We start from the raw sequence: 6,806 nt of genomic DNA, 5'->3' as shown, positions 1-6,806 counted from the left end.
CTGTTCTGGGACCCGGGGAAGAATCAGCGCTGTTCCAGGGCTGGGGACAGCAGCAACAGCAAGATGGGAAAGTAGTTCCCCCCTCCTTGCCCCAATCCCTGGGAGCAGGTGCAAGGAAGGGTATCCCCACCACCCATCCTGATTGCCACTTTTCCTGTCCCCAGCTGAGCCCAGCTGACGTACAGCCCAGCTGGGGTGGACAGGAACAGCTCTGGTGCTTCTCCCACACACAGGACAGTGGCAGGTAGGGAGGAAGAGGATGGGAAGTGGATTTTCACCTCTTTTAAGTTTCAAAAAAAGTCCCTGGAGGCTCCTATCGCGTGGTCTAATTCAAAAGGGAGGAGTACAGCCCTGTCACTACACCCCCTCTGGATCCACCCCAGAAATGTCCAACCCTAGTTAGGTTTTTAATCAGTGAAAACCCATGTCTTGATGCCAGTCTTGTACCCAGCAGCTGTGCAGATCATGGCGCATCTGTGAAGTGCTGCCGCCAAGAGGCCACATCTGGAAGGGGGCTGCAGCATGCTGGCTATTCTGCAGCACCTTTTATTCCCTGGGATGATCTAACCTATAAGCTCGCACAAGGCATATTGCAGTGCTCCATCTTTGAAGGGGGCTAGGTACAACTCACGGTAGAGGGGCCTCACAATAAAGAAGTGGTTGCAAAGGGCCAAACCTGTTCCCAGAAACAGCTCCTAGCACTCATCCCATGGCAGTTGGGGATCCACCACTCCCCCCAAATTATAAGAAGCAAATGAAGTTGAGAAAACCACCTCAGTTAGAAGGACGGTGCTCACCCTTGCCAGATCCAGGAGGTTGGCACAACCTATTGGCATCTGCTCGGTCTTATCTGGACAGAGCATCGGCCATCGCACTCTCATGCACGCCCTTAATCTCCATGCCATGACAGTTGGTGATATTTGGATTCTCTTTATCTTTAGGGACACAAGTCGGCTTTTGTCAAGATGCTTTTAACTGGAAAAAATCCTTGAGGCCTGGAATAGAATAATGTGCAGGTCTCATAGATAAGAATTCCCTCCCATGCAGAAAAACAAACCAAGGCCAGCCATGGTATTGGGCTGGGGCATGGGAACCAGACTCGGGCTCCTTTTTATTCTGTGGGATACAGTAGCGGCTTTACGGGGTCCTTTCCTAGAGTTTTTGCTGCATTGTAGTTTAAGCAAAACTCTTAAATCAACTGCTTTAAAAAGGGGGCTGGTTTTAGAGTGCTATAAAGCAGCCTTTTCATTCAACCCCTTCTTTTCAGTAGCAGCAAGACTCTGCCCCAATCACCACAGTCTCTGAAACAGTTCTGTCTTGGTTAATCCCTGCTTATGCTTGCCATTACACTGTGTTAGCAGCACCAGTACAGCTATGCTTGCTGTTCCTACCCTTTATCAGGAATAGCATTTCTGTAGTGTAGCTAGGACTCCGGATTTAGCCTTTGCAGGAAGCAAACAGGCCCAAGGTCCAGTAGGAGCCCTAAAACTCCCAGATTCAGTGACAAAAGCAGCCCTCCTTTTAAGAAAACTATGCGTGTGCTACTAGGGAGACTCGTGTGGGATGCAACAGACCTAAATCTAAAGGCTGAGGTTTAACCCTGCTTTCTGAAAAAGGACTAAAAGGGCTTTGCCCTTGTTTCACTTGCAGCAAAACTTTACTTAGCAGCAGGTCAGCCACATCTGCTCTAACCCTGCTGGGAGTGGAAGGAAGGAAGGAAGAAGGCAGATTTTGCTGTTATATCAGTGTAACTTCAGAGCTGCTCCACTCACTTCCAGAACAGTATAACGACTGCACTCTTGATAATGGCATTCTCTGTCTCTCTTAAAAAGACAAGTACCTTTTCTGCATAAGTCTGTTCATTGCAAATTGTTATATTAAACACTACCACCTTCCTGATAACTGGGTATCTTAGTTTCCACTGATTTTAATGGGAATTGATATAGTAAGGCTATCGTAACATATAGGTCAGGTTAAGCTGTTGAACAACTGATAATAACAAGAGCTTCAAAATCCAACCGTGTACTCAGTTGGGTTTGAAAATTGCTCTGTTTCATGAGGGGCTAGGGATAGACCTACCGGTGCAAGTTTGCAGCTTTTTTGGCTCAAGGAGCTCCTCCAATATATGACTTTTATGTAGGAACTTACAGGAAACCCTCGCTATTCGAGGGTTCAACATTTGCGGTTTCAAATATTCGCTAACGCCGAATCCGCATCTTAAATACATTTACAGGAGCTCCTTGGGAGCTCCACGCTTGCTGCCACTGTGCTCCCGCAGCTGCTGGACTCCCGCCATCACCAGTGCAGCCGTGTCCCCCCCACCCTCCAGCCACTGGAGGCACTGTATTCATAAACAACGTTCAGACGACTATCCGACAACTTTCATGAACGCAGTGCCATATTCACGGATTTCGCCATTCACGGGGATCTCCAGAACATATCCCCTGTGAATGGCAAGGGTCGCCTATATTTTAATATTCAGATTATTCTAAAACCCGCATGCATGGGGAGCCTGTGCCAAAGACAGGCTCATCACAATGTTGCACAAAGGCGGTTCGTTTCTCTGGAGGCCAGAAAAATCACAGACACACACTCATTAGATGGCACAAAAGGTGTATTTGCAAATAGGGTCAGAGCAGAGTCAAGAACTCAGATTACTCCGAACCAACAAAGGAATTTTGCAGGGAATATTTATCTTCTCCCTCCTGGGCACATGTGCAGAAACAGGAACTCTTACAGCTCACTTCTGTTTCATACAAGCATACATGTGGTTACATCACTACATACATCGCATGTATAGTATAATTAACTACTTAAGTATGCAGGGCGGAGAGGTAAATATGCATCAGCTAATTAAGCATGCTCAGAAACTACAGCAGGTTGCCAAGAGTTCAAATCCCCACCCCCCTTCAAGGACACAGTCAGTTGAATTCCAGCTTCTGTAATCTGTATGAGAAAGGCTAGGAAGAAGCTGGGGGAGAGTCTGCAATTTAGCATAAGAAAGGCTGTGGCAAGGCTGGGAAAGAAAAAAAAGTCCTTGGCAGTATTTCTTTCTTATCAGGTGCAAGGTGCAAGATGCAAGCTGTGCATTTCTAACAATATTCCATTTCTAACAACAAGATAGCATTTTTGTACAAATTTGTACCATGTGGTTCAGAGCTAGGGAAAATTCATGGCCCAGTCTTAGCATCTGTATTAACAAAGGTTTGCAGTAGTGATTAATAACAGTTCCCACTTTGCAATCTTCCCCAGGAATTCCCGCCTTCAGTCTCAAGATGGCAATGTGTATATACCAGCAGTACCGAAGACCTATTGGAAACAGCCATTGCTATATGCCAGCGGCGGGCAAAATGCAACCCTGGGGCCAGATGCAGCCTGCCAGGCCATTCTATCCAGCTCGCAGGGCCCCTAAAAAAATTTAGAAAATTAATATTAATCTGCCCTGGGCTGTCTGTCATGCGGTCCTCAATGGCTTGCCAAAACTCAGTAAGTGGTCCTCTACCCAAAATAATTGTCCGCCCATGCTATATGCATTAGGCCTGGGCAAAGTGGCTAGTATTCACTTTGGATTCAGCCGATTCAGGGGACAGCGATTCGATTCAGTGATTCGAATCACTGTGCTGAATTGATTCGGCCAAATCTGATTTGGAGATTCAGCTGTTGCTGAATCTCCAAATCAGCCAGGCCCGTTCCCCCCCAGCTCCGCAATGGCTGCCCCACCCGCTGCAGCTCCACCCACTGTTTAAAAAAACAACCCTGACTCACCAGGTGCTGTCAGGTGGGGGCTGATCCCCGCTGCCCCCACGCTGCATGGGGGGCTCTGTCACAAGCCCCACAACCAAGCCCCCACCATGGCTGTCCCGCCTGCCGCAGCTCCGGCCCTTTCAGAAAAAACCCCAAAACTAAAAAAACCCACACTGACCACTCCTGCCGGCGGGGGTGATTCCCGCTGCCCCGTGCCACATGGGGGGCTCTGCATGAGCCCCCAGATGCCCTGAGGCTGCTGCAGGGGTGGTGGGCCCCAGAGCTTTTCTCAGGCAGGCGGGGGAGTTTCTTAAAGGGCCGAAGCTGGCCTGGGCAGGCACCTGCGGGGGCGGGGGATGGGGGAGCAGGCAGGGGATGGGGGCTGGCAGGGGTCCCCCCACCATCCCCATCCCCCTCCCCCACCCCTAGTACTTACCAGCTTGGAGTCGGCTGTAGCTCCCTGCTGCAGCCACCAGGGACTACCCAAATCATCAAAGGTCTCTGAATTTTTTCAAAGATCTCTGAATTTTCAGAATTGATTCAGACCTTCTAATGGGTCCTCTTATTTTGATTCGGTGGAGATTTGGCCACCAAATCTCCACCGAATTGAATCACCACCAGAAGCTTCGCACAGCCCTAATATGCAGTTTAAAAATACTCAGTGGCTGATCAGAATATCATTTTTAGCACGTGTTATTTAGCACGTGTTAATGGGGGGAAAAAACTGGCTTTGTCTGTCCTGAGGTTTCCTCTCCCACCAAGTGGTTGTCAAACCCCCCCTTTCAGAACAGCACTGCAATACATCTAGCAGCATGAGTCGGTAGGATGAACCTCTCTCTCTGCTGCCTGAAAGCACAGCTAACACAGAGCTAAAACTCCCCTATCTCTGCTGCCAGGAGCACCATTAGCTTTAAATATTTAAATGTAATTTAGCCATTCATATTAATTAACCATTAAATCGCAGAGCCATCAAAGATATAGGTGGAGAGGGCTCACAGGATCATCCTGTCAGTGTCTCCTCCTGTTGTAAGCTTGGCTGAGGGAGGAGTGATGTAGGATTTCACCCATAACCAAGAATATCAGCTTTAGATGTAGCTTTCTAGGACCGAGGACAGAGAGAACATTAGTGGCCATCTAGGCCAGTTTGCAAGAGGTAATTTGACTGAAATACAGAGGCTGGATGTTCTGCTTTCTTGCTGATGGAGCATGGCTCTTTCCCATTTGCCACATGGCAGATGGTTTTAGTTTATGACCATTCGACCTCATCATCCCTTGGGGCACTCTGGTGAACAAACGTTACCCCAGATATTGGTGGTCACCCCTGATAAACTTACAGGTGGCCATCAGATCACCCCTGAGCCTGCGCTTTTCCAGGCTAAAGAGTCCCATGGCTCTCAGCCTATCATCGGAAGGTCTGTTTTCCTGACCTCTGATCATGCGCGTGGCTCTCCTCTGGACTCTCTCAAGCTTCTCCACATCCTTTTTGAATTGTGGAACCCAAAACTGGACGCAGTACTCCAGCTGCGGCCTCACCAAGGCCGAGTACAAGGGGAGAATGACGTCCCAGGATTTGCTTGAGAAGCATCTATGGATGCAAGCCAGCGTTTTGGTCACTTCACTAGCTGCAGCATCGCATTGCAGGCTCATGTTCATCTTGTGGTCAATCATGACCCGCAAGTCTCTTTCTTCTGTAGTGCTAGCCAGCGTAGCTGTATGTCTTTAGCTGTACGTCTGTTGGGAACTTATGAAAATGTTACCCTTTACCGTTGTAAAGTGCTGTGTCCCAGGGGATGAAAACTTTGACCCATTGCGATCAGTGAGAGTTTTTCCACTGAGTTCAATGGGCAAGGAGTTCACTGCTCTCTGACATCCATGAAATCCTCTTCTGTGGATGAAGACCCCTCCAGTGGCTGGAAGCTAGAAAGTCCCCAGATGTCAACCTCATTTTTCACTCACTAAACTTCCTGCGTTGTTGATATCTGTGTACACACCAGAGAGCCAACAGTTGCCTCCAGACCTGCTGCAGGAGGATGGGGTAATTTATGAGTCCCATCCGCTTCCCTCCCAAAGAACGCATCCCAAAGAGCTGTCTCTCTAAACCAGTGATTCTCAGCCAGGGTGCAAACACCTACAAAGGGTTCACAAAATCAACCCAAGAGGGTGCATCCAAGAGCCCATCCCCTGCCCATCTCCCAGCCCAGCAATGGCTGCTCCGCCTGCCCCAGCTCCCAGCACTTGGGGAAAAAAAATCCCCGGATCAGCAGGTGCTGCTAGGCAGTGGGCAATCCCCACTGCCCCACACTGCATGGGGGGCTGTGCACAAGCACCCCAAACCCCTCCCCCCACCACTTCCCCACCCTCTCACGGGTACCCTGCACAGGCCAGCTCCAGCCCTTTAATAAAAGAAAACCTGAAGAAACCCCGGGACTCACTGCTCTTCCCAGCAGGGGTGATCCTTGCTGCCCCCACCACAAGGGGGGCTCTGCCTGCATGAGCCCCTGAAGCCCCGAGGCTGTACCAGGAGCAGTGAGTCTCAAGGCTTTTCTCAGCTATTTTTTTTTTTTTAAAGAGCCAGAGCCCCGGCAGGAGGGGCAGCCATGGGGCAGCCATGGGGGAGTGGCGGTCAAGGGGGATCATGCAGAGCCCTCCATGCAGCATGGGGCAGTAGGGGGCAGTGGGGATCTCCCCCCACCCAGCAGCACCTGATGAGCACTGGGGCTTTTTTTTAAGTGCGGAGCTGGGGCAGGCAGGGGCAGCCATGGGAGGGCTGGGGAAGCAGGGGCGGGTCAGGGGAGCTGGCAGGGGTCCCCCCCATGGTCCCCTCCCCCAGCCCCTAGTACTTACCAGCTCAGAGTGGCTGCAGCTCCCTCCTGCAGCCACCAGGGACTGCCTGAATCAAAGCTCTCCGAATCTTGCTGAAGATTGGGAGAGCGTTGAATTGATTTGGACCTTTTAATTGGTCCCCTGATTCTATTCAGATTCAGAGATTCAGCCACCGAATCAGGCCAAATTTTCTCTGAATCAAATCACCACCTGAAGCTTTACACAGCCCTAGCACCACC

Source organism: Crocodylus siamensis, chromosome 8, assembly GCF_052110815.1.
Source record: "Crocodylus siamensis isolate JL-2025a chromosome 8, ASM5211081v1, whole genome shotgun sequence".
Taxonomy (NCBI): domain Eukaryota; kingdom Metazoa; phylum Chordata; order Crocodylia; family Crocodylidae; genus Crocodylus; species Crocodylus siamensis.
Note: the sequence above shows the minus strand (reverse complement) of the source record.